Raw genomic sequence first — 13,243 nt, 5'->3', positions numbered from 1 at the left:
GAATGCTGTCAGGAACTTTATGCAGTGTGTGTGACCTATCCACTTCCATTTACGTTCTTTTATCTGGATTTCAGCCTTGCGTTGTTGGGTACGCTCCCACAATTCCTGATTTTATATAATATCTGGCCATCACACTCCTAGGATGGTTCACAAACATATGTTAATGAAAGTCTGGACCTTGCGTGTTATCTCCCCAGTCATCTTCCACATCTCACACCCATAGAAGAGCACTGATTTTACATTTGTCTCAAAGATCCTCAATTTAGTCTTTATTCTCAATTCTTTGGACTTCCACACCAGCCAGAGCTAGGCAAAGGCCCCTTTGACCTTGTTTACCCTATTTTGGACATCTTTATTTGCCCCTCCACTTCTAGAAATAATACTTTCTAGGTTATTTGTTTAATCGTATGGTGATTTTATACTATATATATATATATATATATATATACACAAGGCAAAATCAAACTTTAAAGTCCATCCTTCTCAGCCATTCAGATAAACAAGGTGTGAGAGCGAACAAATCATCAGGAGTACCAGGGTACGAATGAAGAGGACAGCATTGGACCAGGAGCTCAATCGTCTGTTCTTCCAAGTTACAATCACACATTGGTAAACTGATCCAAACCCACTTGTACCTGAAATAATTGCAACAACCATGTACAGTCCTTAACCTGTTGATACGGCACCAGAGGTTCCTCGGTAGGTCAAAACCGTTTGGCTTCTTTGTGGGATCAAGATGGTGGGCACTTGTTCCCAATGTTTTTGTTGACCACTCATGCTTCCAGCTTTCAGTTAGGTCAAATCCGTCCATAATGAATTGTCCTGCAGTGACACTTGCTGGTCTTCTTGATTGCAGTCGCTGCTGTGACGGATGGTTGAATTCCTGGTGCAGTGGCAAAGAGGGTGATGCAAAGATTTTCCTAGCTTCCCTTAGTACAGCTTGCTTCCACCTTAAGTGAGGTGGAGGGATGTGACTCAGCACAGGTAACCAGTGACATGGAGTTGATTTGATGGTACCAGTAATGCAACAACTTGTATCGTTCAATTGTGTGTACCTTCTTCACATGTACACTTTCCAACCAGATAGGAGCACAGTACTCAGCAGCCGAGTAGACAAGGCTGATGCCAGTTAAACGTAGACAATCAGCAGAGGCTGCCCAGGAGGTACCACAGAGCTTACGCCGTATGTTGTTTCTTGTAGTGACTTTATGAGAAACCTTAGTGATGTGCTCTTTGTAGTTCAGGGTTCTATCTAAAAGTAACTCCCAAGATATTTCGCGAAAGGGTTGTACCTCAGCTTTCGTCCATTGAGCAGAACTCTTTGTTTGTAGTTTGCAGCACGATTCACCAGATGTAAACAAGAGACTTCAGTTTTTGTTGTGCTGGGGATCAATCTCTAGGTCTTAAAAAAGGCTGACATCATCTTGAGGTCCTCCGTAAGAATTTGTTCACCATTTTCAAAGTTATTACTCTGTGCTACCAATGTTATGTCATCAGCATATATGAACTTAGTTGATGTTGTGGTTGGTAGGTCATGAATGTACAAACTGAATAGCAATGGTGCTAAAACAGATCCCTGTGGTAGACCGTTATTTAGTTTTCGTTTGCGGCTTTTAGTGTTGCCTAGAAACACTTCAAATTCTTTCACTAAGCATGTTAGATATCAGATCCATGATTTCTCGACTTGGTACAACTTGCAATAGTTTGTAGATCAGTCCCTGTCACCAAACAGTGTCATATGCACCTGTCAAGTCGATGAAAAGAGCTTTTGATTTTAGTTGTCCTTGAAAACCAGCTTTGATATGTGTAGTTAGGGCAAGAACTTGATCGGTGCAGCTGCGTCCATGTCTGAATCCAGCTTGTTCAGGAGGAGTAACAGCTTCAATGAACAGAACTATTCTGGTAAGGATTCATTCAAGAAGCTTGAATATGCAAGTGAGCAGTGCTATTGGTCGATAACTTTCGAGGCTGTCCTCAGCTTTGCCACGTTTGAGAATTGCTATAACCTTTGACAGTTTGAATTATCTGGGCAATCTGTTCTCTTGGAGTATGAAGAGAGAAGTGAGCCAGTATATACAATGCGGGCCAGTGTTCTTTTTTTTTTTTTTTTTTTTTTTTTTTGCTAGGGGCTTTACGTCGCACCGACACAGATAGGTCTTATGGCGACGATTCCAGTGTTCTTAATAAATTCATTGTAGATGTTGTCGGGGCCAGCATCCTCGTCGATTTTCAGTTGTTTAATTGCATTTTCTACTTCCACTGTGGAAAAGGATCTGGAAAGCAGCTTGTTTCTCGGGGCACTGCGCTTGAGTTTAGAAAGGTTACATTTTATTATTCTGGTATGATTCTTGTCCCTCTTTGTCCTTGTGAGGTCTACGATCCTGTTGACAATAATGTCAGGACTCAGTTTAGGATGCAGCTTTTTGGGATAATGCTTGCCTGTTAGCCCATTCAAGATTCTCCAAGCTTTCCTGCTTGACTTTGCGAAGTTCATTTCTTTTAGTGTAGCTTCCCGTTTCTCTCTTCTGTTCTTATTTAAAGAGTGGAGTAGCTGTGAGCCCACTGTTTGATTTCCAGAACTTTGGTATTCTTGGTATAAAGCCTCACAATCTTCATTCGATCCAGGAACATATTCCTTTCTGTAACTCCTAGGAATGTTGGAGCAGCTTTGATAACTAGTTTAACAAATTCATCGTAGTTATTTGCTGTCGGCTGAAGATTCTCTGCAGCTAGGCTGGAGTCAAGGTCTTTATGAATCCATCCCAGTTGACTCGTTGAAAGTTCCATTTGGGTAAAGGCATTGAGTTCACAAGGGGAATTTTCAAACCGATTTCCACCGTAACAGGTCTGTGTTGACTGTTTGGGAAGTTGGACAGAACAGTGAGAGTGGTGTAGAGTGATTGGTCTAGTTGATCTTTAGACATGAATGTCAAGTCTGGGTTGTAATCCTTGTTCCAGCGTAAGGAGTGGAAGGTTTCCTTGTCTTTTACATTAAAAACCAAATGTATATTGTTAGTTTCTGCCCATAGAACTAGAGACTCCCCATTCACATCCACGGTGTCATACCGGCATTTTGTGTGATGGCTGTTGAAGTCTCCAGTGTATACACAAGGGTGATCAAAAGCCGGCCTGTAGAGTCCAATTCACACATGGAGGCTTGTACAGATTGACAATTTTTAAGTCATTTATCTGAATTGCTATAGTATAAATGTAGCCATCTTCAGTGCAACCAATTACTTGCACTCCATTTAAACTTGACTTCACATAAGTGGCTATTCCATATTGCGGATGGTGGATAGCTTCGACCGGGTATTCGTCCTCTACGCTGGAGATCCTGTTCATCTTTGGTATGGGTTTCCTGAATGTTAACAACATCAATGTTAAGGTCATGCAGTTGTTTTTGCAGATACTCACATTTGGCAGAACTTATGCCTTCAATATTAAGTTGCATAATGCAGACTGGGTGTTTCTCACCTCTAGTTTGATGGTTCTGAAAAGAACTGTTACTTGTTATGTTTCTGGGCATATTGTATGTCACCTTTAACGCTGTTACTCATTTAGCACCATCCGGGGGTCACATGTAGGGTAATTTGAGGTAATACCTACGGACATAAGTAACGTTCAACTCCCACTTTCTAGGAAACAGAAGTTGTCAACTCGCTCTATCTTGTTCTCCAATACCAGTGGGTTCATGTTTATGGCATTGATCTTTAACCCCTTAACTGGGTTTGACGCCTAAAGACGTCAATAGCTGTCGCACGAGTATTGCGTTTGACGCCTTTAGGCGTTCTTGTAATTCTAAATGTGTTCTTATGTAGGGTTGCCTGTCTATAGACGTCTGGCTATTCTTAATCACTTCTGACATCTACTATTGTAACTTAAAACTAATTCCATTCATATTAGATGTGGTTATTGCTGTCCTATTCATTTTTATCCGGTCTCATGCCAGTTGGGTAGTTGGCGCCTAGGCAGTAGTCCGATAGCTGTCTCACGTTGCCTCGTACGGTCTGCGCCAAACTCTTTGTAAAGAATTTATTTGTGTATATGTACATTGAAATTACTAAATTTGCGAGTTGTTGTTACGATAGAGTTGTTCTGTGAACTCCATTGTCCATGTTCTGATAACTTTTTGTAAATCGGTCTGTGTATCGTGGTAAACTGTTCCATGTGATGTGAACATGGCTTGGTTAGGAAAGACGTTGAATTATCTGAGAACCCACTGACCGAAAGTAGGAATCACTCAAGAAAACCTTGTGTTGTCCCCCTGTCAAAACAGAGGCGACGGGAATCTGTCCACTGCTGTGAGGAATGTGATGTGGCACTTTGTGCTTGCCCATGCTTCTGTATTTACCACACTGTGCACAATTTCAGAATGACCTGTGAACCAAAAAGTATGTAGAACCTATTGATGCATATCTGAAAACTTGAAAAATGTCATCATAATAATAAAAGGAGCACTTTTTATATTCACTTTTATATGAACACACTGTGTATATATGTATATATTTACGGGTTTGCAAGAAAAATGGTAATACCATAACGCTATTGAATTTCTACTATATCACTAATAATTTAAATAAATCAAGTAAAATATATTTTTCTGTTGAGTATTTACATCTGCCGCACGCTGCTCTACCCATTCCAAAATTGCACGTTGCGCTGAATAATTACCCACTGGCTGGTTGACATTATGGAACTATTCCCCAGTTAAGGGGTTAACTCCTTTGTCTTGGCAATGTTTATTTTGAGTCCCACCTTTTGTGCTTCTGTTTCGAGGTCTTTCATTTTCTCAGTCATATGTCTGAATGAGCGAGATAATAGACATATATCATCTGCAAAGTCCAAATCTTCCAGATGATCCGTCATCCTGCATTGTATTCCCCTCTGCTTCCCTTCATCCACTTTTCTCATGACCTGATATAATAATACCAATATAATGGTCCGTTATTGGACATTATAAATTTTCCAGCTTACCATTATATTGGTATTATAAATTTGCTCATTCAGGACAAATATTTTAGGTTCCCTATGGGAATCAACATCTACATCATTTGATGGCCAGGCAGGCATCTATTTTTGTAAATGAGACTTAGCTCTCATAGTGCATTGGCACTGCTGATGGCTTCAAATAGCCTATGCAGTGGCCTCCACAGTATGCACTAGCCTTGCGTCTTGGGTGGTGTGCTAAGTCCCAACTGACGAGCCTAACTTAGCACACGAGGGCGAGGCACAGGCAACCAAGAATGAGTTAGCTGGAAAATTTATAATGTCCAATAACGGACCATTATATTGGTATTATAAATTTGCTCATTCAGGACAAATATTTTAGGTTCCCTATGGGAATCAACATCTACATCACCTGATATAATGTCAACAAGAACGGCAAAGGTGACAGCAGGCACCCTTGTCACACTCCCGACTCTATTTGAAAGGGCTCTGAAAGGTCTCCATCATGTTCCACTTGGCAGGTGTAACCTCTGTATAACAATTTTATCATGTTGATGATTTTCGTTGGAACCCCATACCCCTGCATCACTCTCCGGATTGCTTGGCACTGTACACTATCAAAAGCTCTTTCAAAGTCAATGAATGCCAATTACAGTGAAGGGCTTAAGTTAACTATTCCCTTGATTAAAACGAATGATCTAAGCCCAAACCAGGAAAAGCAGCTCCAGACCATCATACTACTGCCACCAAATTTCCCTACCGATAGAGCATGCTCTGGTAAATTCTGTTTGCCAGGTCTATGAGTGCCAGAGCAAGTATTGTGACTTCCAGATAGAATCCAAACTAATTTGGTTAGTGTTGTCTAGCCTGCTCTTCCACAGTGTAGCACGAGTAACAAATTCTGAGGTCCTAATAGGTCATACTCCAGAAGTTTATGCAAATAACATAGGTCAACCATTACGTGGACTAGAGTATACTTATTACTCTAACCTATTACTGCCTAAAAATCAGGGCTCTACTCATCACTTCACTGCTCCACAATTCATCGACTGTGTTGTTTGCACCATGTCAAACAATGTTAGAAGTTTGGTGCATGTGTTCAGTGGGTTCCTAACAGCAGCATGACCTTCCAACGGATTGTCCTATTGCTGACCTCTGTTCCCGAGTTTTGATGGAAGTCCTCTGCTATCTTTGACAAGGCTGATTGGTGTACACAATGTCCTTCAGAGTTTGCCGGTCCCGATTTTCTGAGCCTACCAGAGTAATGGTTGGGTTGATTGCTTTGCTGATGTTTCCACCTGACAGTAACATTACTAACAGTGGACCAGGGTACCTTAAACTGCTGAGAAATCTCTCTGATGAAATGCCCATATTCATGGGACCCTAAAATCATGCCTTATTTGAACTCACACAACTCTCTTCATTGACTCATTCTGACAGAAAATACATTTATGATGTTCAAGCCTTTGTGTCTTCACATATAGCCGTATAGCATTAGTCAGTCATGTCTTAATGATACAATGGAAAAATGCAGCTGGAGCAAAGGGATGCCCGCTGATGTTTGGCTACATTTGTGTCACACTTTAGTCCCATTTCTTGATACGGGATCTGGGATGAGGTCCCTTCTTGATGGTAACCACAACTGAGGAGCTAATGAAGAAGAAAGTATGATAGTGAATTAAATTGGGTAAGGAGGTAGAAGGAATCTGCTGTCGCCTATGAATAGGAACCATCCTGGGCATTTTCCTGGAAGTGAAAATTGGAAACCACAGAAAAACATTCTTAGGACAGCTGACAGTGAGTTTCGCAACCACATGTCTCCCGGAGAGCAGAGCTTGGCCCTGTAGCTATAGCACATTAGCACGCGCAGTCACTCCGCTACTTGGCTACGTAGTATATATGAAAGGAAACACAAAAATAACTGGACGTAATTCACTGCGCACGTTGCTCTTTTAGTTTGGGATTCTCCCTCTAGGTTGGCTTCTCCCTCCTGAGCCAGTATGCTGAGTGGTGTGGCTTGAAACAATTTAGTGAGCCGTTGTGACAGTTTTCATGTGACATGTTTTTTTGACCTTTTTGATTTTTTTGATTTTGTGAAATGGCTGATATTCGAAAACAGTATGTGGCATTAAAATTTTGTTTTCTGCATGGTAAGAGCGCATCAGACATGGTTGATATGTTGTCTGCAGCTTATAAAGAACACGCCTTGAAAACAATTCAAGTGTTTGAGTGGTATTCATGATTCATATGTGGCAACATGTCAATCAATCGAAGAAATTCAACACCCGGGATGGTCTTCCATGTCCAAAACTGATGAAAACTTGGGAAAAATTTGGGTGCTTGTGTATAAGGATGAAAGGTGTACTACTGATGAATTTCATGGAGCTCAGTGCAACATACTGTAGCTGAAGATTTGCAAATGAGACGAAACACTGTGAAAGTCATCTCCCAGCTTGTTTAATCCTGATCAAAAGGCAGCTGAAGTCACTGACTGCCATGACTTGTTGGGCCACTTGGAAGTAGGCAAGAACTTTTTAGAAAAAATCATCACTGGGGATGAATCGTGGTGTTATGGTTATGACTCTGAGACAAAGCAACAATCGTCACAGTGGATGGCACCACTCTCTCCTTGCCCAAACACAGCCCGGCAATTCAAATCAGTCATAAAGACAATGTTGATCTGTTTCTTTTCGACGTTCATCCCTGACCATCAAACGGTGAACTAAATCTTCTACTTGATTGTTCTGAGGCACTTGCAGAAGAGTTTTCAGTTGAAATGACTTGATTTGTGGCAAAGTGGGAACTGGTTCTTCCACCATGACAATACTCCAGCTTAAACAGCCATTCTGTGCGTGATTTTTTTTTTGTTGCAAAAAACGCATGACACCACTACCTCACCTACCCTACTCGCCAGATCTTGCACCGTGCGGTTTCTTTTTGATTCCCACATGCAAAGGGAGCTGAAAAAGAAACATTTTGCAAACATTCCAGAGGTGAAAAGAGAATCTTAGGCGGTTCCACAAAGCATCCAAAAGGACAGGTGTAAAAGGTGTTTTGAGCAGTGGAAAAAACCTTTCAACAAGTGTATTAATGTTAATGGACAGTACTTCAAAGGTGACTAACACTTGTAACTTGCAAAATTAAATTCTGTATTTAAAAAAAAAATGGTGTCTGGTTATTTCAGGATACAGTTCATCACAGGCTGTAGGTCTGGAAGGTTGCTGGCTAGTACTACCATATCATCAACAAAGCAGATATTGCTTACAACATGGCCAGAGCACACAGGGCTTCTCTGAACACAGCCTCTGAGTAAATATTAAAGAGGAGAAGGGGACAGTATAGAGTCCTGTTGGATGCCTTTTATTATTTGCTATTCAATTCCAACCTCTGCTGTTTGGTTCCAGTACAGCTGTGTGATGACTATGTACAGTAGATTGTTAGTATAGATGCTGATGACCTGAAAAATCTCAGCAATTTTCTGGTATGAAACACAATCAAATGCCTTATGATAATCCATAAAGCTTGCATATACACCAATGTATGTGGGCATCTCTGAGATAGAATGTTTGAAAAGTGCCTTGGAAGTGCCATTTCTGAGCCTGAAATGGGGATGGTTAACTTGGTGCTGATACTCTACATAAATGTGAGTGTGAATAATATGAAAGAACACTATTAATCTGATTAAGTGATAGTCCTCATGTTGTGAAATACAAGTCTTAGCAAAACAAAAGTAATATTTATTTAGAAATGCATTTATTTCTGCTTCCTCCATTCAGAGGCTGCCAAAAAGACAAAGCTTACATAAAAATTTTGATTAGTAATTGCAAGGGCCGTTTAAAATGTGTCTATAAATAGGTATACTACAGTAAAGCCTAAATAATAAAAATTGTATCAGTCAATAGTTATGAAATCAATGATAAATTCCTCATAGGACAAAGATATAGCTAGGAGTATAAATGATTTTTTACTATTGCTAACGATCCTTTCAGGGCTGCTAACCCAATGTCCTTAATGAATTGGTTATGCAAATTAAATTTCTTGCAAAAGTTGTGAAATGTGTGAGTAATGGTGCCTCTTGCTCCTATCATCAATCCTAAAACATCTATGGAGTCCAGATGATATTTCTCGGCATAGTATGGAATTGTGGGTTCATATATATCACATTTCTCCTTGTGTACATCATGTGGTTGAGTGGATGATGCTTCGGTTCTAATTGTGGGGTCTATTATGAACCCTTTACTTGAGCCCGGTGATATAGCTATCATGTCAATCCGCCGGTTTGACCCTGTCTGAGACAATCCATGTACCTCCTCGTGCACTGTATAGTGCTTTTCTCTCAGGGCTTCAGCAATCATAGATCTTATTCGATGATGTCGTGAATTCCTCAGGGCGTCACTAAATGGACAGGAACCCAAGACGTGACCAAGTGTTTCAATCTCACTGTGGCAACGCCGACAGTGGTTATTGTCTTGGGACCTGCCAGGTAATGCACGAACTGGAACTACATTTGCTGTCAGTTTTATGGCATTTCTCCAGTCGCTGCTGGTTAGACCTTCGGGCTTTCTTACCCACTGATTTGCTGGAGTGTATTCCTTATACAGTATAACACCCTTACCTTTTTGTGGTAAGGCACACCAGGCATCGAATTCTTTTTCACGGAGTTGTTGTCGCAGGAGCGAGACTTTGACTGATTCGCGTTCAGTATTCAGGAGTAATATGGCATCCAGAGAGGCCTTGTGCAGATCTTATGAATTGACGACAAGCATTGCTGACATGGAAATATTGTTCTGTCATGTTAACTGGCAATGGTTTTTGTCACAATTGTCTTAAGGTGCAAAACCATATGTTCATCGCTCCATATCGACTAGGAAAATTGTGAGGATGATATTATAGAAATGAGAAAATATCATAAAGGATCATGGCGAAGCATTGGGTACATCAGCTGTGTGGAATATATCTGGTCAGTGCAGCGCCAAACTTCTGACATTTTTGTTCAACTTAATTGTGGAAAAAGGTGCAGTGCCCCAGATGTGGAACACCAGTACCAAAGTTCCCATTAGGAAAGGAACGGTGACATCAGCAAGTGTGGCAACTACATACCTATCTCCCTGCTATGTCACATTATAAAACTCTTAGAGTGCATCCTTTACAGTCGCCTCCATCACACCGTTGAGATCACACACAATCAGCATGGCTTTGTGAAGGAAGTGAGACAACAGATGCCATACATGCTACCAGACTGCTCACAAAAGAAAAGATCTGTCCACATGGCCTTCTTGGATTTTGAGAGATCGTTTGATCGAGTTCCTTACGAACCGATTTGGCATGCATTCCAATTGCATGGTGTTCCCGAGGTGTATGTCCATTGAACGCAGCTCCCATTTTGTAAATGTAGTAGAGTGGTGCGATGTCCATCAGGGATCTCTTCTCCTTTCTCCATTCACGTGTGCATCCACTGAAGTTCGGCCCTCTTGACACTGCTGTTCATACTATGTTCGATAACAGCTGATCTATATCCAAACCTCACATCCACGGATATTCCTAACACCAAGTTAGCAGAAAATGGACAACAGCTGAACATCATGAAAACCGAATACATGGACTGCGGATTGCAGACAACTGGGACCACCCATGTGAGTAAACACGATCGAGAAAGTTAAGCAGTATAGGTATCTTGGCTCCCTGATTTGATCGAATGGTGACATGCTCTCTGATGCATACATGTTGGTGCAAGCTCGATGAAGTGGTGGCAAGTCAGTGGAATCTTCTCTGACTGTAAGATGATCATCCACCTGAAAGCAAAGGTTTACAGGAACATCATACACCCAGTTTGCCTTCTTTGGCACCAAATGCTGACCAGCATCTGTTGAACATGAACAAGAACTACATATCGTGGAGATGCATCTGCTTTGCTGAGCATTTGGTCTGACATGACACGTTCATATCAAGGACAGTAATGTCTGAGCGATAATGTTAGCACCCATACGAAAAAAAAAAAAATGGTAGGAAGCTTGTTTATGTGAGTGTGGGACCAATCGGTCACCAAGATCCGCCTGCCGCCCAACCCAGACGGACACCAATTCCGAAAGCGACCTAAGAAGCAGTGACTTCATCAGCTGAAAGAAGACATGCGACACACCAGTATCTCCCTTCGTGATCCCCTTGATCGGCAGAAGTGGCAACTGGCATATAAAACAGCAGACCCTGCTGCAAAGCGGGATAAGTGCTAAGAAGAACAAGAAAAGACCGTGTAATTAAATTATCTGAGGTACCGATACTGACTTATATATAAGCCTACGAGTTCTGGTAGCTTACATATTTTATTGATATATTATAACAATAACTATTGATATTATACTATGTTGTCAATGAAAATGGCAATCCAATTCAAAAGTAGCACTTTGTGTTTCAGGGATCCCATAAGTGTAATTACACAACTGCCAAGTACTGGTACTTGAAATTTTTAGTGTATCATAAGTGGGTCAATTTTTTATCCCAGTAAGAATATGAAAAAACTATAAAGCAGCAAAACAGAAGGAAAGGAATAACAGAATAAGATACGGGACGATACAAGTATGATGTTTACAGAGGAAGGTGCTTCAGCCTGATAGTCCCCTTCTTAATACGAAGCTATAGTCAAAAACATTTACGGTCACCACTCAAATGCTTTTTTTTATTTTTTTATTTAAATTAACCCAATTTTTGTGTGCGGAAATTCACAATTCGGATTGTATTACCGGTATCCCTACCTATATGTACTTTTCTATCTTCCCAGAGCTACGAATCTTGAATTCCCCATGCTAAATCCATTAAAACTACGATCCTCCTTTCCCCATTCACATGTGCATCCACCGAAGTTCGGCCCTCTTGACACTGCTGTTCATACTATTTATAAAAACGATAACAGCTGATCTATATCCAAACCCCACATCCACGGACATTCCTAAGACCAAGTCAGCAGAAAATGGACTACAGCTGAACATCATGAAAACTGAATACATAGACTGCGGATTGCAGACAACTGGAACCAACTTGATGAAGTGGTGGCAAGTCAGTGGAGTCTTCTCTAATTGTAAGATGATCATCCACCTGAAAGCAAAGGTTTTGTGTGGAAAGAATCCAGCTCATAGTTCTCATATTCTATTATAATATTCACATTTAGTAAAAAGTTGCATACTAGGTACCTAGTTCATTGTTTTTTCCTAGTACTGGTAGGCTAGTTTAACACCTCACTAACGCATGGAAGGTGTTTGGCGATGCAAAGATGGAAGGGCTAGCATTCAGAAGGTAGCGGCCGTGGCCTTAATCGAAGTAAGGTACAGCCCCAGGATTTGACTATTGTGAAAATTGGAAACCTGGGAAAACAATTTTCAGTGCTGCCGGCGGTGGGGTTCAAACTCACAATCTCCTGAATGCAAGCTCACAGCTACCGAGCCTAACCGCGCGGCCAACTCACTCTGTACCTAATTCTTCATCAGTATTTTCATTCGGCAATATTTTCTATTTAAAACTCCAATCCACCATTTTATGGCGAACCTCATCATTAACGAAATCGTGTATGAGCTTAGGGAGTAGGTAGTCACTTCTACTTCATTGTATAGTAAGTTATTTCAATGATGGTGACACAGTAGTTGTGTTCGATTTTAGCTCAACAGCAATCTAATGGTTTACTACATAGAAATACGATGTAAGAACTTACTTTGGATTTAAAAGACAGTTTCGATAATTTAAAATACCGTTAACATCAGCAAAGAATGCAACAGATTTTACGACACTACAAAACACCTTATGACATAGGCTACGGCACTACAACCTACTCTTCACCTGTTGCTTCCCGCCCAAAAATGACAGTTGCGTCATGCCAAATACAGTATTTGGTCATGCCAACCAATAATCTTCTTCTTCTGGGTGATGTTCATGGGCTCTTAAAATTTTGCCCAGTAAAAATGGCAACCAATCAATCAAAAGTAGACAGGTTGGTGATGAATTTAAAATCTGACATATCTATATAACATCAGACTTCGGCACAATGTCAAGATTAATAATTCGTCTTGAAACTGCAGGACAGGATTTCGACTTTCTGATGCACTGGAAACTGTAAAAAAAATTGAGGTAGATTTAAATCGCGCAAAAGGTGAAGTGGTTGATACAATTACTGCAACATTGAAATGAGCACTCTTTTGTTGTTAATGTTGGTTATTCTACTCTTCACAAGCCAAGTAATATTCCTTGTGGACATGAAGCAAAATTTGAGGATTCTGAACCAGAATTTTCACCGGATGAAATAACTTTATAT

At 40.7% G+C, this 13,243-nt stretch overlaps 1 protein-coding gene across 4 annotated transcripts in view; it reads right to left on the bottom strand.

The window, feature by feature from the left end:
• LOC136880592 (constitutive coactivator of peroxisome proliferator-activated receptor gamma) overlaps window positions 1-12,853 on the bottom strand; it is a 153,958-nt gene extending 141,105 nt beyond the window's left edge. For 3 of the 4 annotated variants that reach the window (XM_067153310.2, XM_067153313.2, XM_067153312.2), the window contains exon 1: window positions 12,647-12,781. The gene's annotated coding sequence lies outside the window, so the exon portion shown is untranslated. Of the gene's footprint in view, window positions 1-12,646 lie in introns of all 4 variants that reach the window. The other variant, XM_067153311.2, reaches the window with a different exon arrangement.
• Window positions 12,854-13,243: the final 390 nt, after the last annotated feature.

Source organism: Anabrus simplex, chromosome 1 (assembly GCF_040414725.1).
Source record: "Anabrus simplex isolate iqAnaSimp1 chromosome 1, ASM4041472v1, whole genome shotgun sequence".
Lineage (NCBI taxonomy): Eukaryota > Metazoa > Arthropoda > Insecta > Orthoptera > Tettigoniidae > Anabrus > Anabrus simplex.
Note: the sequence above shows the minus strand (reverse complement) of the source record. Positions and strands in the feature narration are given on the sequence as shown.